Here is a 20998-nt window from a genome sequence, read left to right as displayed (position 1 = left end):
AGAGATAAAATCAGACGAAATGGTAAAGTGCTTAACTGGGGAAGGGCTAACTTTGAAGGGATGAGGCAGGAACTAGCGAGAGTAAATTGGAAACAGATGTTCAAAGGGGAAAGCACAGAAGTAATGTGGGAGAAGTTTAGGGACCACTTGAGCTGGGTTCAGGATAGGTTTGTCCCACTGAAACAAGGAAAAAATGGTAGGAAAAGGGAACTGTGGCTGACAAAACACGTGAGTCAACTCGTCAAGAGGAAAAAGGAAGCATATGTTAGATATAAGAAGCAGGCAGTAGGAGGGGCTCATGAGAAATATAGGGTAGCCAGGAAGGAGCTAAAGAAAGGACTTAGGAGAGGTTGAAGGGGGCATGAGAAGGCCTTGGCATGTAGAATTAAGAACCCCAAGGCATTCTATGCGTATGTGAAGAACAGGAGGATGACGAGAATGAAGGTGGGACCTCTAAAGGATAAAGAGGGCAAAATGTGCCTGGAAGCGGAGGAGGTTGGGGAGATCCTAAATGAATACTTTGCTTCAGTATTCACAAGTGAAAAGGATCTTGATCAGGATGAGGTCAAAATAGAGCGGGCCTGTGTGCTGAACAATGTGGAGATTACGGAAGAAGAAGTGCTGGATCTTCTTAAAAACATGAAGATTGATAAATCCCTGGGGTCGGATATGATACACCCAGGTTGTTGTGGGAATTGAGAGAAGAGATCGCTGGAACATTAGCTATGATCTTTGAATCCTCTTTGGCTGCAGGGGAAGTGCTGGAGGACTGGAGAATAGCAAATGTAGTTCCCTTGTTTAAGAAAGGTAATAGGGAGAAACCTGGGAACTATAGACTGGTGAGTCTTACGTTGGTGGTCTGTAAACTACTGGAAAGGATTCTTAAGGATAGGATCTATGAGCATTTGGAGAAGTACAGTCTACTCATGGATAGTCAACATGGGTTTGTGAAGGGAAGGTCGTGCCTCATGAGTCTGATTGAGTTTTTTGAAGAAGTAACAAAAGAAATTGATGAGGGTAGGGCACTGGATGTGGTCTACATGGACTTTAGCAAATCATTTGACAAGGTCCCTGACGAGAGACTCATCCAGAAAGTCATGGGGCATGGGATAAGTGGAATCTTGGCTGTTTAGATAAAAAATTGGTTTAAAGGAAGAAAGCAGAGGGTAGTTGTGGAAGGAAAGTATTCTGCCTGGAGGTTGGTGACTAGTGGAGTGCTGCAGGGATCTGTTCTGGGACCCCCGCTCTTTGTGATTTTTATAAATGACCTGGATGTAGAGGCAGGAGGATGGATGAGTAAGTTTGCAGATGACATGAATGTTGGAGGAGTTATGGATGGAGCTGTAGGTGGTTGAAGGTTACAAGAGGATATAGACAGGCTGCAGAGTTGGGCAGAAAAATGGCAGATGGAGTTCAATTCAGACAAGTGTGAGATGATGCATTTTGGAAGGACAAACCAGAAGATTGAGTACAGGATTAATGGTCAGTTACTTAAGAGTGTGGATGAACAAAGGGACCTTGGGGTTCAAATCCATATATCCCAAAAGGTCACTGCGCAGGTTGATAGGGTAGTTAAGAAGGCCTATGGGATGCTAGGCTTCATTAACAGGGGGATTGAGTTCAAGAGTAGAGAGGTCATGTTGCAACTCTACAAATCTCTGGTAAGATTGCACTTAGAGTATTGTGTTCAATTCTGGTCACCTCATTATAGGAAGGATGTGGAAGCTATGGAGAGGGTGCAGAGGAGATTTACCAGGATGTTGCCTGGTTTGGAGAACAAGTCATATGAAGCAAGGTTAGTACAGCTGGGACTTTTTTCTTTGGAGCGTAGAAGAATGAGAGGGGACTTGATAGAGGTGTACAAGATTATGAGAGGCATAGATAGGGTGGATAGTCAGTACCTGTTTCCCAGGGCACCAATAGCAAACACCAGAGGGCATATGTACAAAATTAAGGGAGGGAAGTTTAGGGGAGACATCGGGGGTAAGTTTTTTACACAGAGGGTTGTGAGTGCCTGGAATGACTTGTCAGGGATGGTGGTGGAGGCTAAAACATTAGGGGTATTTAAGAGCCCCTTGGACAGGGACATGGATGAAAGAAAAATGGAGGGTTATGGGGTAGTGTGGGTTTAGTACTTTTTTTAAGGATTATATGTGTCAGCACAACCTGGAGGGCTGAAGGGCCTTACTGTGCTGTAGTGTTCTGAGGTTCTACGGAATATTTCCCTGAGGGTGAGACCTAATGAGTGAATGTAGCAGTTAAGGTCACATTATACTGTTTTGTCTCTGTTTTGTGTTGTTGATGGTCAGGCTGTGACTGATTGACCTTGTCGGGCACTGTCTAAATTGTGAAAGATAAACTAGACAAAAGTGCAATCACCAGTTTTGATATACACAAGAAGAAAGATTTGGAGGTTTTGAAACTGAGTCCTGGAGGCTGTTTTTGGCCAAGTGTTAGATTAAGTGATTCTCAATGATTTGTGTCTACTGTAACACCGTTGGATGCTACAGGCAGTTTGGGTCAGAGTGGGATGAAGAATTTAAGTGGTAGCAGCTGGAAACCCAGTGTCACTCTGGTGGATTGAATATAATTATCCAGTTTGTGCTTTGTTTCTGTCATGTATAGAATCCACAGTGTGAAAATTGAATGCAGAACATGGGATTGGAAGAAGTGCATGTGAATCGCTGCTTCACTTGGAAAGACTGTTTGGATTTCTGGATCATGGGAAGGGAAGGAGTGAAAGTGCTGGGTGTTGAACCTCCTCTGGTTGCATTGGAGAAGTCCAAAGACTGTGCACGATATGTTCACGGAAGAGCAGATCACTGAGTCGTGGAGGGTACAGTTTCTTTGAAATGCTGAAATGGAAAGGGAATAAGAATATAGGTGGGAGATTTGATGGAAATGCAAAGGATGCCCATAGTATTAGAAACAATGTTAATGGACTTGTGGCACAGATCAAGGCATATGATTTAGTGGCCATTTTAGAAACCTGGTTGCAAAGTGGAGATGACTGGGAATTAAATATCCAAGGGTATCAGGTAATACGGAAAGATAGGCAGGAAGGCAGAGGAGGTGGAGTGATGCTTTTGATTAGGGATGAGATCAGGGCGTTTGTGAGAGACGATGTAAGATAGATCGGAGTAGAATGTTGAATCCATCTGGGTAGAGATTAAGAATAGTAAAGGGAAAAAAATCACTGATGGGTGTTGTCTATAGGCCACCTAATAAAATATTGCAGGGGCAGAGACGATTAACCAAGAAATAACTGAGGCTTGTAAGAACAGAACGGCAATTGTAATGGGGGATTTTAACTTCCATATAGATTGGGTGAACCAGGTTGATCAAGGAAGTTGCACAGAAGGTCAGTTGGATAGGTATATGGACAGGAAAGGAATGGAGGGTTATGGTCTGAGTGCAGGTCGGTGGGACTAGGTGAGAGTAAGCATTCAACACGGACTAGAAGGGCCAAGATGGCCTGTTTCTATGCTGTAATTGTTATATGGTTATATGGTCTTGAGGTGGACTTCATAGAATGCATCAGTGATGGCTTTCTTTAGCATCATGTTAGTGAACCTACAAGGGAAAATACTACCTTAGATCTAGTCCTGTGCAATGAGACTGGTAAGATTAATGATCTCGTAGTCAGGGATCCTCTTGGAAAGAGTGATCATAGTATGATTGAATTTCACATTCAGATGGAGGATGAAATAGTTAGATCTAAAACTAGTGTATTATGTTTGAACAAGGGAGACTACAACGGGATGAGGGAGGAGTTGGCTAATGTGGATTGGGAGCACAGGCTATTTGGTAGGACAGTTGAGGAACAGTGGAATACTTTCAATGAGATTTTTCACAGTGCTCAACAAAAGTATATTCCAGTCAAAAGTAAGGACAGTAAGTGTGGGGAGGGCCAGCCTTGGATAAGGGAATAAAAGATAGTACCAAATTAAAAGCTCATGTGTACAAAGTCACAAAGAGTAGTGGGAGACTGGAGGATTGGGAAAACTTTAAAAAGCAGTAGAGAACAATTAAACAAGAAATAAGGAGAAGGAAGAGTATGAAAGTAAATTAGCACAAAATATAAAAACAGATAGCAAAAGTTTTTATAAATATATAAAGCAGAAGAGGGTGGCTAAAGTCAACTTTGGAACTTTGGAAGATGAGAAAAGGAAATTGATATTAGGTGATAAAGAAAGGCCTGAGGCATTGAACAACTATTTTGTGTCGGTCTTCACAGTGGAGGACACGTCTAATATGCCAAAGAAGAATGTTATGGACGAAATGGGAGGTGAGGACCTCGATAAAATCATTGTCACTAAACTAGAGGGCCTGAAGGTAGATAAGTCCCCTGGTCCTGCTGGGATGCACCCCAGGGTGCTGAAGGAATTGGCGGAGGTTATAGTAGACGCGTTGGTAATCATTTATCAAACCTCTCTAGACTCTGGGCAGGTCCTGGTGGATTGGAAGACAGCAAATGTCACGCCACTTTTTAAAAAAGGATGAAGGCAAAAGATAGACAACTATAGGCCAGTTAGCTTAACATCTGTAGTCGGGAAAATGCTTGAACCTGTTATTAAGGAAGAAATAGCAAAACATTTAGAAAGGAATGGTTCCATTAGACAAATGCAGCATGGATTCAGAAAGGGCAGGTCTTGTTTGACAAACTTACTGGAGTTCTTTGAGGACATAATGAATGCAGTGGATAGCGGGCAACAGGTTAATGTCGTATACTTGTGTTTCCAGAAGATGTTGGATAAGGTGCCATACAGGAGACTTACAAATAAGATACGGATACATGGAGTCAGAGGAAGTGTATTGACATGGATAGTGGATTGGTTAACCAATAGAAGGCAGAGAGTTGGTATAAATGAGTGTTTCTCCAGTTAGCAGTCAGTGGTGAGTGGGGAGCTGCAGGGGTCGGTGCTGGGCCAGCAGCTGTTTACCATTTACATTGATGATTTGGAAGACGGGACTGACTGTAGCATAGCAAAATTTGCTGATGACACTAAACTGAGTGGGAAATCAAATTGTACAGAGGATGTGGAGAGTCTGCAGGGGGATATAGATAGGTTAAGTGAGTGGGCCAAGGTCTGCCAGATGGAATACAACGTTGGTAAATGTGAGATCATCCACTTTGGAAGGAATAATAGAAGAGCTGATTATTATTTAAATGGTGAAAGATTGCAGCATGCTGTTGTGCAGAGGGACTTGGGGGTGCTTGTGCATGAATTGCAAAAAGTTGGCTTGCAGGTACAACAGGTTATTAAGAGCAAACAAAATGTTGGCCTTCATTTCTAGAGGGATTGAATTCAAGAGCAGGGAGGTCATGCTACAACTATACAGGGTACTGGTGAGGCCACACCTGGAGTACTGTGTGCAGTTCTGGTCTCCATACCTGAGGAAGTATATACTGGTTTTGGAGGCAGTGCAGAGGAGGTTCACCAGGCTGATTCCAGGGATGAAGGGGTTAACCTGTGAGGAGAGATTGTGTTGCCTGGGACTATACTCTCTGGAATTCAGAAGAATGAGCGGATCGAATAGAAACATACAAAATTTTGAAGGAAATAGATAAGATAGAATTAGGAAAGTTGTTTCCATTGGTAGGTGAGGATAGAACTAGGGGACATTGCCTCAAGATTCAGGGGAGAAGATTTAGGACGGAGATGAGGAGAATGGTGGTGAATCTGTGGAATTCTCTGCCCAGGGAAGTAGTTGAGGCTTCTTCACTAAATATATTTGAGATACAGTTAGATGGGTTTTTACATAGTAAGGGAATTAAGGGTTATGGGGAAAAGGCAGGTAGATGGAGCTGAGCTTACAGACAGATCAACCATGGTTATATTGAATGGCGGTGCAGGCTCAATGGGCCGCATGGTCTACTCCTGCTGCTATTTCTTATGTTCTTATTACTTAGTTGGTAGACAATGGGGTGGATGATGAGGACTGGGGAATTCCAAGGATCAATGTCGAATCCATGGTGAAGATGAACCCTTTGAGACTAAGGATATGGAAAATGTCAAAGTGAAGTAAGCAAAAAGAGACTGGACCTGGGGAAAAATAAATAATATTGGGGGTCCGAGTAGGCTGTAACAATGCCTCTGTTTGGATAGTGCAGCTTATGGATCTTGGACAGAAGGTAGAAGCAAGCTGTGTAAAGTTGAAAGCGATGGAGAGAACTTATCAGCGATATGCTGCATTTTATCCATCATTCTCTGTCACCAAAGACTTACTTGCTTTCCCTTTTCCCCATTCTGTAACAGTGTACCAGACCTAAAATGTTAACTGATTCGTTTTTCATAGATGATGCTGATCTGATGACTCTTTTCCAGATTTCTTTGTGTTCTTTCACAAAGGAAATATTTTCAGACCCCCAACAGTCCTTCCAGGGGTGGCACTTCTGAATCTGTTGGGGTATCTGGTGCTCCTGATGTGGCCTCCTCTGCATTCAATAGTTCAAAGGTACAATTTAATGTCAGAGAAGTGTATACAATATACATCCTGAAATGCTTTTTCTTCCCAAACATCCATGAAAACAGAGGAGTGCCCCAAAGGATGACAGACAGTCAAATGTTGGAACCCCAAAGCCCCCCCATCAGCTCCTCCTTCCCATGTGTAACCAGCAGCAAGCAACAACCCCCCTCCCCCCACCAGCAAAAAAAGCATCGGCACCCGCTACAGAGCACCCAAGCGTGAGCAAAGCAACAGTAAAGACACAGACTTGCAGTTATCCCAAAGACTACGTTGTTCACCCGATATTCGACATCCCACGGGTTCTCTCTTTTCCTATTAAGGGAAAAAGAGGTGTCTTCATTTTCCCAGCGAGTGGGGAGACATAACAAACAACTTACTGGTTTATGATGTTAAAAGTCTGCCATGTCACTTTTTTCGAGCTCTGTGCCCAAAAATCACGATCACGAGCCTCTGGGTACACAGCTGCAGATATTCCAACTCCCCCGACAACACACGGGTCTCCTGTTGTGACACAACCTTCGATCCACCCGTCTTCAGAGCCCCGGGATCCTAGGCTTCCAAAGCTGAGCCGAATACTTAGGCCACGACTTTGCCAAACAACAATGGTCGGTTATGAAACCCCAAGAGTGGGTCCCATTCCCGCAAAGAACCGTAGTCAGCATGTAATTCCAGGTCGAGGTCTTCAAAAGAACCCTGAAATGGAATAATAAAGATATTAAAGATGGAAATAGAGCTGTTTCCGAAGATGCGAGCGAAGGAGTCACCATTAGACGCCATCATCATTCCACTCCGCCTCTTTACATTGGCGAAACCCAACATAAGTTGGGGGACCGCTTTGTCGAGCACCCCAACTCCATCCACCAAGAATGGAATTTCTTGGTGGCCAACCATTTAAATTCCTATCCTCATTTCCATTCTGACACGGCCTGCTCTCGTGCCATGATGAGTCCACTCTCAGGGTGGAGGAGCACCTCATATTCTGTCTGGGTAGCCTACAACCTGATGGCATGAACTTTGATTTCTCCTTCTGATAAAACTTTTGCTCCCCCTTCCTTCCTCTCTTATTCCCCACTCTGGTCTCTCACCTCTTCTCCTCACCTGGTGCCCCTTCTTCATCCCTTTTTCCCATGGTCCACTCTCCTCTCCTATTAGATTCCTCCTTCTTTATCCTTTACATTTCCCACCCACCTGGCTTCACCTATCATCTTCCAGCTGGTCCTGCTCCCTTCCCCCCACCGTTTTATTCTGCTGTCTTCTCCTTTTCGGTACTAAGAAGGGTCTCAGCTTAAAATATCAATTGTTTATTCATTTCCATAGATGTTGCCTGACCTGCTGTGTTCCTCCAGCACTTTGTGTGTGTTGTTAATATTTTCCAGCTTTTACAATTCCAGTGAGGTATGGATCGTAACATGTGACATTCAGTATGAAGTCATATTATTGATCATTTTAAAATGAGTTTTTAATGCATCATTTTCATCAACTTTGCCTTTAACTTCCACCCTGCCTTTAAATTCACTTGGTCCATTTCTGACAGCTCTCTCCCCTTTCTCAATCTCTCTGTCTCATCCCTGGGGTCACTCTGTCTACCAACATCTTTTATAAACCTATCAATTCCCACGGCTATATTGACTATACCTCTTTACATCCTGTCTCCTGTAAAAACTCTGTTCCCTTTTCACAGTTCCTTCATCTCCACCACATCTGTTCGCAGGGTGAAGCTTTCCTTTCTAGAGATATCCGCCTCCTTCAAACAATGGGCCTTCCCTTACTCCACCATCGATGTAGCTTTCACCCGCATCTCCTCCATTTCCTGGAAATCTGTTCTTATCCTGTCTTCCCGCCAGCCAGAGACAGAGTTCAAACAACACACACAAAATGCTGGTGGAACACAGCAGGCCAGGCAGCATCTATAAAGAGAAGCACTGTCAACGTTTCGGGCCGAGACCCTTTGTCAGGACTGAAACGTCGACAGCGCTTCTCCTTATAGATGCTGCCTGGCCTGCTGTGTTCCACCAGCATTTTGTGTGAACAGTTGTTTGAATTTCCAGCATCTGCAGATTTCCTCGTGTTTGCAGTAACAGAGTTCTTTGTCCTTACCTACCACGCAATGAAAGTTTGCATCCAACATATCAATCTCTGCAACAACTGGCATCCTCAATGGGATCCTACAACCAAACACATCTTTACTCCACCCCCCCCCCCCCATTCTTCACTTTCCGCAGGGATTTTCTTGTCCACTGTCCATTTGTCCTTCCCCAGTGATCTCCCTCCTGGCACACAGTGAGGGAAATGCTACATCTGCCCATTCACTTCCTCCTTCACCTCCATTCAGGGCCCCAAACAGTCCTTCCAGGTGAGACAACACTTCACCTGTGAATCTGTTGTGGTTGCCTATTGTATCTGGTGCTCCCGATGCAGCTTCCTGTGCACTGGTGAGACTGATGTAAATAGGTGGACCGCTTTGTTAAGCACCTCAGCTCCATCTGCCAAAAGAGGACTTACCCGGTGTCCAAATATTTTAATTCCTATCCCCATTCCCATTCTGATATGTCAGTCAATGGCCTCCTCTTCTGCCATGATGAGACCACTCTCAAGGTGTAAGAGCAACTTTTCTTATTCTGTCTAGGTAACCTCCAATCTGTTGGCATGAATATTGATTTTTCCTTTCCAGTAATTTTCTGTCCCTTTTTCCTTTTCCCCTCTCCCTTTCCTGTTTTTTCATTCCTCGTTTGTCCTCGTATCTTTTCTCCTCAGCTGCCTATCACGTACCCCTGTTGCCCCTCCTTCTTTCCTTGGTCCACTTTCCTCGCCTATCAGATTCCTCCTCCAGCATTTAACCTTGCCCACCTGGCTTCATCTATCACCTTTTAATTTGTCCTCCTTCCCTCTCCCCCTACCTTTTTATTAGGCATCTTCTTTCTAATCTTGATGAAGGGTTTTGGCCTGAAGTGTCGATTGTTTTCTCATCTTTATAGATGCTGCCTGACTTGCTGAGTTCTTCCAGCATTTTGTGTGTGTTGCTCTTGATTTTCAGCATCTGCAGAATGTCTTGTGTTTAAAATGTGTTGACTTTCATGACTTTACACACTCACCGCTAAGTCAGCTGTTTGTAAGTTCATGTCCCGGATAGGAAATCAGATCAAAAATGCAGACTGAAACTTTGGCTTGGATTGAGGGATTTAGTGACTTGTAGGAGAGTGGACTTTATTGCGAAAGGGTATTTGTCTCCACAAACTTTGTGCCACCGATGTTGCCAAGAAGGGATGGATTGATGATGCTGTTAAGTTACTTTAGTTCCCTTATGTTTATTTTTTTCCAGTCCTCATTGAGGGATCAAAATTGGAAAGAGTGAGCAGTTTCAAATTTCTGAGTGTCAACATCTCTGAACATTTATCCTGGGCCCAACATATTGATGCAATTACAAAGTAGCCACGTTAGCAGCTGTATTTCACTAGGAGTTTGAGGAATATTCGTATATCATCAAAGACTAGAAAATTTCTACAGATGTACCATGGAGAGCATTCTAACAGGTTGCATCACCATCTAATATGGAGAATACATTGCACAGGATTGGTAATAGCTGCAGGGAATTGTAAACTCAGCCAGCTCCATCATGGACAGTAGCCTCCCCAGCATCCAGGATACCTGCAAAAGATGATGCCTCAAAAAGGCAGCATCCATCATTATGGATCCCCCATCACTCTGGACATGCCCTCTTCTCATTGCTGCCATCAAAGAAGAGGTACAAGAGCCTTAAGCCACACAAAATGTTTAAGGACCATTCTTTTAAGCAGAACTGGCCTGATCCTTTCCCTTGCTCCCGACACCCTGTCTTTCCAAACCTTTTGGCCAGGTGTTTTTCAAATATTGGATCATTTCATGCACTAGGACCCGGGCCATGTAGCATCAATACGCTCGGGCCTGGCTCCCCACAATGTTTTGGTCCTTACTTGACCTTTCCAAATTGCTTCAGACCTTTGATCAAAGGTTTGATCAAACCCTGCTTTCGGTTTAGGTGGACAGGCCCCAAAACCGCTTCTCCTCTGCTCCAACTCTGCTCACCCCAACTCATCTTGAATATGCCTCGACCTTGCTTTAACTTCGTCTTGAACATGCCTTGACTTTGCATTGCACCAACATGCTTCGACCTTAGACTCAGCTTCGCCTTTGTTTGCCTTTTCATTGTTTGTGTTGATTGTTTACCATAATTTTTAAAATTATTAGCTTAATTTTTTTGTTATTAATAAAGTATTTAGCTGTATTTCTTGTGAACTGCTGGAAAGTTGACACTCACCCTCAGCAGCACCATCTGCAACCAGAAGCCTCTATATTATTGTGATTTAATGTATTTCAATGTACTCCTGCCACAAATCAGAACAACATATGCCCGTGATATTAAACCTGATTCCAATTCTGCTTCTGAAATTTCTTCATGCAGAGAGTACTGAATCTTTAGGATGAACGACCCAGGATGTTCCATCACTGATGAATCTCCAGTTAGATTTTCATGTCATCTGCAAACCAATTAATCAGCTGTCTACATTTCCATCCAATTTATTTAATGTCATATTTACCTTAGACTTACAAGAGGGGTCCCAGTGCTAATGCCCGAACCCTTCTGGCCACAGGCATTCAGTCAGAATAACACCCCTGCACCACTATCTTCTGTGCTTGGAGTTGGAAGAGATGGGGAAGATCTTAAATGGATTTTGTTTTGCATTTGTATTCACTACAGATTGGCAAGTCTATAGAACTAAATAAAAACAACACCGTACAAGGATTAGAGAGGAGGGGTGCTTGTTGTACTGAGGGAAGTTAGGGTAAATAAATCCCCAGGGTCTGACAAAGTTCCCCCAATGCTCCCTATGTGGGACGCCGGTGCAGAAATTGCAGGCCCTAGCAGAGTATTTAAGACATCCTTAGCAATGCGCGAGGTGACAGAAGATGGTTGATGTTCAGTTGTTCAAGAAAAGCTCTAAGAATAAGTAGGGGAATTATAGGCTGGTGAGCCTGACAAAGTAGAATCAGAATCAGAACCAGGTATAATATCACTGGCGTTATGTTGTAAAATCTGTTGTGTTGCAGTAGCAGTACAGAACAATAAATAATTATTACAATACTATATATTACATACTGCATATGGAAAGTAAGTAGTGAAAAAAGAGAGGGAAAACTGGGTGGCATTTATGGGTTCATTGACCGTTCAGAAATCAGACGGTGGAGAGGAAGAAGCTGTTCCTGAAAAGATGAATGCATGAATGTGTGTCTTCAGGTTCCTGTACCACCTCCTTGAGAGTATCAGTAAAAAAGAGGACATGTCCTGGGTTATGGAGGTACTTAATGATGGATGCTGCCGTGTTGACTTCTGAAATTGTCCTGGGTGTTGCGGAGACTAGTGCCCATGATGGAGCTGGCTGAGTTGAAACTTGCTGCATCTTTTTTCAATCCTGTTACATGGCCCCTCCATGGCAGACAGTGATGCAACCAGTTAGAATGCTTTCTAAGATACGCCTGTAGAGATTTGTGGGTCTTTGATATATACCAGTGTCCTTAAACTCCTAATGAAATACAGCTGCTGTCGTGCCTTCTTTATAATTGCATCAACATGTTGGGCCCAGGATAGATTTTCAGAGATGTTAACACCCAGGAACTTGAAACTGCTCACCCTTCCACTGCTGATCCCTCGAAGAGGACTGGTGTGTGTTCCCCACCCCGATTCCCCCTTTCTGAATTCTACAATTAATTCTTTGGTCCTACTGACCTTCAATGCAAAGTTATTGCAACAACAGTCAAATAGCTACTCTATTTGGCTGTTGTATACCTCCTCATCTGTTGAAATTCTGCCAATAGTTGTGTCCTCAGCGAATTTATAGATGCCATTTGAGATGTGCTAAGGCATACAGTTGTGGGTGTAGAGCAAATCAGCATGCGTTCTTGAGGTTTTGCAGTGTTGATTGTCAGTGAAGCGATGTTGTTTCTGACCTACACTGACTGTGGTCTCCTGGTGAGGAAGTCAAGGATTCAGTTGCAGAATGAGTGGAGGTTTGGAGGTTGGTTTTGGTGAAAATAAAACTATTTCACTATTGCAGCAAGTTAGGAACTATGAAGAATTAGAGGATGTTTATTAACAATCATCTTATATGTTACAATGAAAATGAAGATTTGGAGAATGCAATTGTTGATTGCTTTGCATGAAGGCAGCTTATTATATACAGTAGGTGTCTGTGCTGATTTTTTTCATTGTGTCCAAGGATGAATTCATCTGTTGATAAATATTGGGAACTAATACTGTTACGTACCCTTGTCACGTGACAGGTGTTGAAGCTATACTGGACTTGAGGTAATGGTCTTGTGATGGTGGAGTGTCGTCAATTTCCTGCCAGTAGAGGTCATGTGACAGGTTTTTTTTACAGGGTATAAAAGGAGGACCCCTCCCTGTGAGGAGGGGCAGTTCGTGGCTGGATTTGCCATGTTGACTTCATGTCACTGCGTGATTTAATGTTATGACGCAGTTTAGTTGAAAGATGAAGTTTTATCTAATGCCTAAAGTTTAAAAGATCATTGCCAGCAGTTTCTTTACAATACTGCTGGTTGAGATTCAGTGGAGAGTGAAGATCGGAGTTTGGGAGTTAAAAGATCGAGGAGAATCGATTTCGACGGTGAGACAGGTTTGACCTTGTTTGATCCTCATTCGGAAGGAATTCGTTGACAGTTCTCGTGTTAATCCCTGTGAATAATAGCAGAAAGGATTGGGAACAGTTTTGTAAAGGAAAGGTCAGTGCCTTTAAGCCGTTACATATCATCTTCGTAAAATTCTTCATGGGAAAAATAGTTCGACTGGGAATTGCAACAACACGACGTGAAAAAGAATTTAAATTGTCTTAAAAAGTCTCTCCCTTAAATGGACTGTAAGCATTTTGAACTTTTGCAATACTACTTTGAAGAACTGTTTTTGCAACATTGCTTTAAGAACTGTTTAAGCTGCCGCACAGCAGCTGATTTCCGATTACGTGAGTAGTTTGTTTACTTTTGGGGGGTTTGTTTTCAGTGTTTAATAACTGTGTTATTTGTTATAAAAACCCCTGCCTAACTCATATATTTATTGTTGCTTGACTCCGTAACAATACACAGTATTATATTACTGTAGTACTATTAGTGGTATTATAATTTAGTTAGTCATATTAGCTGGGCAAATACTATTTTCATGAAATTTCAGCTAATTAGGGCAGCTGCTTAATTGCAGCAATACGTAGTATGCCCGATGAATTCCAATTAATTAGAATTCAATGTATTTGTATAGATAGGGACGAATTAGGAACAGTCAACTTACATATTAAGTCGTGTATAACCAATCTTATAGAAGTTTCTGAGGGAGTTACCAAGAAAGTGGACAAAGGAAAGGCAGTGGATGTTGCCTACATGGACTTCAACAAGGCCTTTTACAAGGTCCCGCATGGGAGGCTGAGCAAGAAGGTTCAGTGGCTTGGAGTTTAAGATGAGTTGTAGATGGTATTAGTCAGTAGCTTCCTGGGCAAAGCCAGTGAGTGGTAGTAGATGGTTACCTCTCTTTACTGGAAGCCTGTGGCTAGTGGTATGGCACAGTGTGGTTCTGGCTTCATTGTTATTTGTCATCTAATGTGGTAAACTGAATCGGTAAATTTATGGATGACACCAAGACTGGGGATGTAGTGGACAGCAAGAAAGACTATCAAAGCCTACAGTAGGATTTGGATCAACTGGAGAAATTCCTGAAAAGTGGAATTCAATGCAGACAAGTTGCACTTTCGGAGGACAAGCTAGGTTAGGACTCACACGGTGAGCAGTAGGTCAGAGGGATCCATAGTTTCTTCAGTTAAATAGGGTTGTAAGGAAAGCTTTTGGCACATTCATAAATCTGAGGAATGACTACAGGGGTTGGGATGTTATTTTGAAGTTGTGTAAGACATTGATGAGGCCTAATTTGGATTGCTGTGTACAATTTTAATTATTGACATATCAGAAAGACGTCAATAAGATTGAAAGAGTCCAGAAAAAATTTACAAGGATGTTGCCAGGACTTGAGGACCTGAGTTATGTGAAAGGTTGAATAGGTGAGGAATTCATTCCCTAGAGTGCTGGAGAATAAGGGGAAATTTGATAGAGGTACAAAATTGAGGGGTGAAACTAGAACTAGGGGTTGTGGTTTAAGGGTGAAAGGTGAAATGTTTAAAAGGGACATGAGGAGGAACCCCTTCACTCAGGGTTGTGAATGTGTGGAATGAGCTGTGTGAGGAAGTGGGTTCAATTTCACCATCTATGAGAAATTTGGATAGGTACCTGGATGGGAATGGTATCGCGGGCTGTGGTCCTGGCGCAAGTTGATGAAACAAGGCAGATTAATAGTTTGGTATAGACTACGTGGGCCAAAGGGCCTGTTTCTGTGCTATAGTGTTGAGTAATTCTGCCTATTACATCTCAAAATCAGCTAGTTGAGTATGTCACAATATGCAAATCTTTGCCAAGAACTATTGCTGAATTAGTATCTTGCAATAGGTCTGTTGAAGCAAATTTAACCATAGTTTTTTAATGTGATTTTAAAAATAATTATAGTGGCAGCACATACCTATATATCAGGGGTCACCAACCTTTTTTGCACTGCAGACCAGTTTAATATTGACAATATTCTTGCAGAGCAGCTAATGGGGGGGAGGTGTTAATCACAACCAGAATATAGATGATGTCAACTATGAGTCACTTATAAGTGGCTAATACACTCAATTTCGTTTCTAAAAGGGTTTATCTAACGAATTTAATATTAAACACACAGCGCATATTTTCCTCACATGAATGTAGTATTAGGATAATTATAATTATAATTAGGTCACTTATAAGCCAAATAGCATCATAACATTTAAAGTAACGTTTGGATATTAAACACACAGCGCATATTTTCCTCGTATGAACATATAAAGTCATTGCAACACACCAGTGAGAGGACAAAGTGAGGGCTGGAGGTCGCCGTGCGGGGGCCGCGGCGGTCGCAGTCCGGAGAGAGTGACTGACTGAGCGAGGAGTGGGACAGCACACGTGCCCACTCCCCTTGTAGGTAGGTAGGATCTATCAGCCAACAAAAGTTTGGCTCGAAGGATGACTTTCAGTAGATCGCAGTGAGGTAGCTGCTCTGCTACTTACGAAACTCTGAACCCGAATTAGGTTGTCTGCGAATATTTTAGCACCGGATTCCCCACTAACATTTGGTGTGCTAAACAGGTTTAGAGGCGACGCCCATCTGTCCGCGCTCCAGGCCAATAACAACAGCACTTCTCGTCGGTAACCCGAGGCCAACCAGTGATCTCTCGCATGACGATGTCACTGTGTTTAGGCGACTGATGACCTTGCGTGGGTTCAAGTTCAACAGAGGGCGTGACAGGGAATCAGGAAATGTGCAGCTGACTCATATCGTTTCATATCGCAAAATCATATTGTTTCCTCCAGTGGTTGGGGACCACTGCTATATATAATTAGACTTGCCATAATTCATATCAAATGCAGCCAATGATGACAGGGTGGTCGACTGCAGTTCTTTAGCTACACCATCTAAATCCTGTCACAAACAAGAGAAAATCTGCAGATGCTGGAATTCCAAGCCACACACATAAAATGCTGGAGGAACCCAGAAAGCCAGGTAGCATCTATGGAAAAGTGTAAACAGTGGATGTTTCAGGCTGAGACCTTCATCCCTGATGAAGGGTCTTGGCCCGAAACATCATTTGTTTACTCCTTTCCATAGATATAACCATATAACAATTACAGCACGGAAACAGGCTATCTCGGCCCTTCTAGTCCATGCCGAACGCTTACCTAGTCCCACTGACACACACTCAGCCCATAACCCTCCATTCCTTTCCTGTCCATATACCTATCCAATTTTACTTTAAATGACAATACTGAACCTGCCTCTACCACTTCTACTGGAAGTTCATTCCACACAGCTACCACTCTCTGAGTAAAGAAATTCCCCCTCTTGTTACCCTTAAACGTGCCCCCAACTCTCAAATCATGTCCTCTTGTTTGAATCTCCCCTACTCTCAATGGAAAAGGTCTATCCACGTCAACTCTATCTATCCCCCTTATAATTTTAAATACCTCAATCAAGTCCCCCCTCAACCTTCTACGCTCCAAAGAATAAAGACCTAACTTGTTCAACCTTTCCTTCTAACTTAGGTGCTGAAACCATAGGACATAGATCGAGTCTGCTCTGCCATTCAATCATGGTTGATTCTTTTTTTCTATCTCCTCCTCAACCCCAGTTCCCAGACTTCTCCCCCTAACCTTTGATGCCATGTCCAGTCAAGAATCTATCAATCTTTGCCTTAAATACACGTAATGACCTGGCCCCACAATTGCATGTAGCAACAAATACCACAAATTCACCACCCTTTGGCTAAAGAAATTTCTCCGCATTTCTGTTTTGAAAGAGTACCCCTCTATCCTGAGGGTAAGCCCTCTGGTCTGGGACCCTCCCACAGAGGGAAACATCCTTTCCAAATCTACTCTGTCTAGACCAGGGGTCGGCAACCTGCGGCTCTTTCATCGCTGTGCTGCGGCTCCCCGTGGTTTGTTAGTTTTTGAAATGTAATTCGAAATTTGAAGATTATGGTGATCTTGTACAATCTAAATAAAACGTTGTGGCGACCCCATTTCCTGGCACATCCGGACCGGCTCACAATTAGCCATCGTTCCGGCTAAGGGAGATAGCCTACAGGGGTTTGTGAGTACGTGTCTTTTGGAGCATCCGCGCCTACGGGGGATGGGTTGAGGGAGGCTTTAAAGCAAGGCTGTTTAGTTCGAATAAAGTTATCTTTGACTGCAGTGTTGTTATTTTAGCGCTGTGTGTAGCACACTGCACAACGTGTTTTTTATCGCAATTAATATACGTCACCACTGCCAATCCCTGACACCCGCCAGTGCACGATTTCTTTTATTTTTTCGATCGAAGGTAGGCTAACTATGGAGTAACCTTCAACCCAACGTCTTTTTTTCGGAGTTCAAAATGTTTTTGTTGCATGCAGAAATGTAATTTTGTTTTCTCTGCAGGAGTTCATCAATTTCATAAATGCAACACATTATAGTTTGTTTATACATAGCATAAAGGCAAAAAAAAACTGTTGTATGCAGTGTTATTTCATTTTAAATGTCAGACGGGTTTTGTGGCTCCCAGTGTTTTCTTTTCTGTGGCAAATGGGTCCATTTGGCTCTTTCAGTGATAATGGTTGCCGACCCCTGGTCTAGACCTTTCAACATTCAAACGGTTTCAATGCGATTCTCCCTGAATTCCAGTGAGTACAGACCCAGAGCCGACAAACATTATAATTTTCAGAAGAAATAAAATATTTCTTTTCTGCTTCACTTGCTATTTCTCTATTAATTGTCGAATAATTAAACCCGTATTGAAAAACTCTGTTTAGGGAGCTAGGAGATAAATTAAAGAGCAGGATCTCAAAGGTAATAATCTTAGGAATATTACCGGTGCCACGTGCCAGCCAGAGCTGGAATAACAGGATAGCTAGAATGAATATGTGGATTGAGCAATGGTACAGGAGGGAGGGTTTCAGATTCTTCGGGCATTGGAACTGCTTCTGGGGGAGGTGGGACCAGTACCATCCAGATGGTCTACAACTGGGTAGGGCTGGGATCAATGTCCTAGGGAGATTGTTTGCTAGTGCTTTTGGGGATGTTTTCAACTAATATGGCAGGGAGAGGGGAACTGACACTGAAAAGAAGAAGGACGTGATACAGAGACCAAAGCTGGAGTTAGTGAAGAAAAGGTAAGAGCAGAGTGCATAAAAGTAAAAAGCAAAAACCACATGGGTCACTAGATTCTAAAAGGACAATGAGTATAAGGGCATTTTATCTAAATACCCGTAGTATTCGAAACAAGGTTAGTGGACTTGTGGCACAGATCAAGGCATATGATTTAGTGGCCATTACAGAAACCTGATTACAAGGTGGAGATGACTAGGAATTAAATATTCAAGGGTATCAGGTAATACTGAAAGATAAGCAGGAAGTCAGAGGAGGTGGAGTGGTACTCTTGATTAGGGATGAGATCAGGGTGATTGTGAGAGACGATATAAGACCTACAGGGCAGAATGTTGAGTCCATCTGGGTAGAGATTAAGAATAGTAAAGGGAAAAAAATCACTGGTGGGAGATGTGTATAGGCCACCTAATAAAATATTGCAGTGGCAGAGGCGATTAACCAAGAAATAACTGAGGCTTATAAGAACAGAACAGCAGTAGTCATGGGGGATTTTAATTTCCACACAGATTGGGTGAATCAGGTTGGTCAAGAAAGTCTTGAGGAGTACTTCATAGAATGTATCTGTGATGGCTTTCTTGAGCAGCATGTCTGTGAACCTACAAGGAAAAATGGTATCTTAGAGCTAATCCTGTATAATGAGACAGGTGAGATTAATGATCTTGATAAAATAACTGTCACTAAGGAGATAGTGATGAGCAAACTGGAGGGCCTGAAGTGGTCCTGGTGGGATGCATCCCAGGGTGCTGGAGAATTGGCGGATGTTATACTAGATGCATTGGTAGTCATTTACCAAAATCCTCTAGACTCTGGGCAGGTCCCGGCAAACTGGAAGACAGCAAATGTCACTCCACTTTTTAAAAAAGGATGTAGGCAAAAGACGGGCAACTATGGGCCAGTTAGCTTAACATCTGTAGTCGGGAGAATAGAAATATAGAAACATAGAAAACCTACAACACAATACAGGCCCTTTGACCCACAAAGTTGTGCTGAACATGTCCCTACCTTAGAAATCACTAGGGTTACCTATAGCCCTCTATTTTTCTAAGCTCCATATACCTATCCAAAAGTCTCTTAAAAGACCCTATTGTATCCACTTACCACCACTGTTGCCGGCAACCCCTTCCACGCACTCATCACTCTCTGCATAAAAAACTTACCCCTGACATCTCCTCTGTACCTGCTCCCAAGCACTTTAAACATATGCCCTCTTGTGGCAGCCATTTCAGCCCTGAGTAAAAGCCTCTGACTATCCACACGATCAATGCCTCTCATTATCTCATACACCACTATCAGGTCATCTCTCATCCTTTGTTGCTCCAAGGAGAAAAGGCCAAGTTCACTTAACTGTTTTCATAAGGCATGCTCCCCAATCCAGGAAACATCCTTGTAAATCTCCTCTGCAGCCATTCTATGGTTTCCACATCCTTCTTGTAGTGAGGCAACCAGAACTGAGCACAGTACTCCGTGGGGTCTGACCAGGGTCCTACATAGCTGCAACATTACTTCTCAGCTCCTAAATGCAATTCCATGATTGATGAAGGCCAAAACACCATATGCCTTCTTAACCACAGAGTCAACGAGTCAACCTGTGCAACTGCTTTGAGTGTCTTATGGACTCGGATCCCAAGATCCCTCTGATCCTTCACACTGACAAGAGTCTTACCATTAGTACTATTAATTCTGCCATCATATTTGACCTACCGAAATAAACCACCTCGCATTTATCTGGGTTGAACTCCATCTGCCACTTCTCGGCCCAGTTTTGCATCCTATCAATGACCTGCTGTAATCTCTGACAGCCCTCCACACTATCCACAACACCCCTAACCTTGATGTCATCAGCAAACTTACTAACCCATCCCTCTACTTCCTCATCCAAGTCATTTACAAAAATCACATGGAGTAGGAGTCCCAGAACAGATCCCTGAGGCACACCACTGGTCACCAACCTCCATGCAGAATATGACCCATCTACAACCTCTCTTTGCCTTCTGTCGGCAAGCCAGTTCTGGATCCACAAAGCAATATCCCCTTAGATCCCATGCCTCCTTACTTTCTCAATAAGCCTTGCATGGGGTACTTTATCAAATGCCTTGTTGAAATCCATATATACTATCCATATACACTGCTTTTCCTTCATCAATGTGGTTAGTCACATCCTCAAAAAATTCAATCAGGCTCATAAGGCACGACCTGTCCTTGAAAAAACCATGCTGATTATTCCTAATCATATTATGCCTCTCCAAATGTTCATAAATCCTGCCTCTCAGGATCTTCTCCATCAACTTACCAAACACTGAAGTAAGACCTAGTGGTCTATAATTTCCTGGGCTATCTTTACTCCCTTTCTTGAATAAGGGAACACCCATCACCCTCCAATCCTCTGGAACCTCTCCCACCCCTTTGATGATGCAAAGATCATTGCCAGAGGCTCAGAAATCTCCTCCCTCACCTCCCACAGTAGCCTGGGGTACATCTCATCCAGTCTCTGCAACTTATCCAACTTGATGCTTTCCAAAAGCTCCCGCACATCCTCTTTCTTAATATCTACATGCTCAAGCTTTTCAGTCTGCAGTAAGTCATCCCTACAATCACCAAGATCCTTTTCCACAGTGAATACTGAAGCAAAGTATTCATTAAGTACCTCCACTATTTCTCCCGGTTCCATACACACTTTCCCACTGTCACACTTGATAGGTCCTATTCTTTCACATCTTATCCTCTT

This window comes from Hypanus sabinus, chromosome 6, assembly GCF_030144855.1.
Source record: "Hypanus sabinus isolate sHypSab1 chromosome 6, sHypSab1.hap1, whole genome shotgun sequence".
Lineage (NCBI taxonomy): Eukaryota > Metazoa > Chordata > Chondrichthyes > Myliobatiformes > Dasyatidae > Hypanus > Hypanus sabinus.
This window is presented reverse-complemented; position numbering follows the sequence as displayed.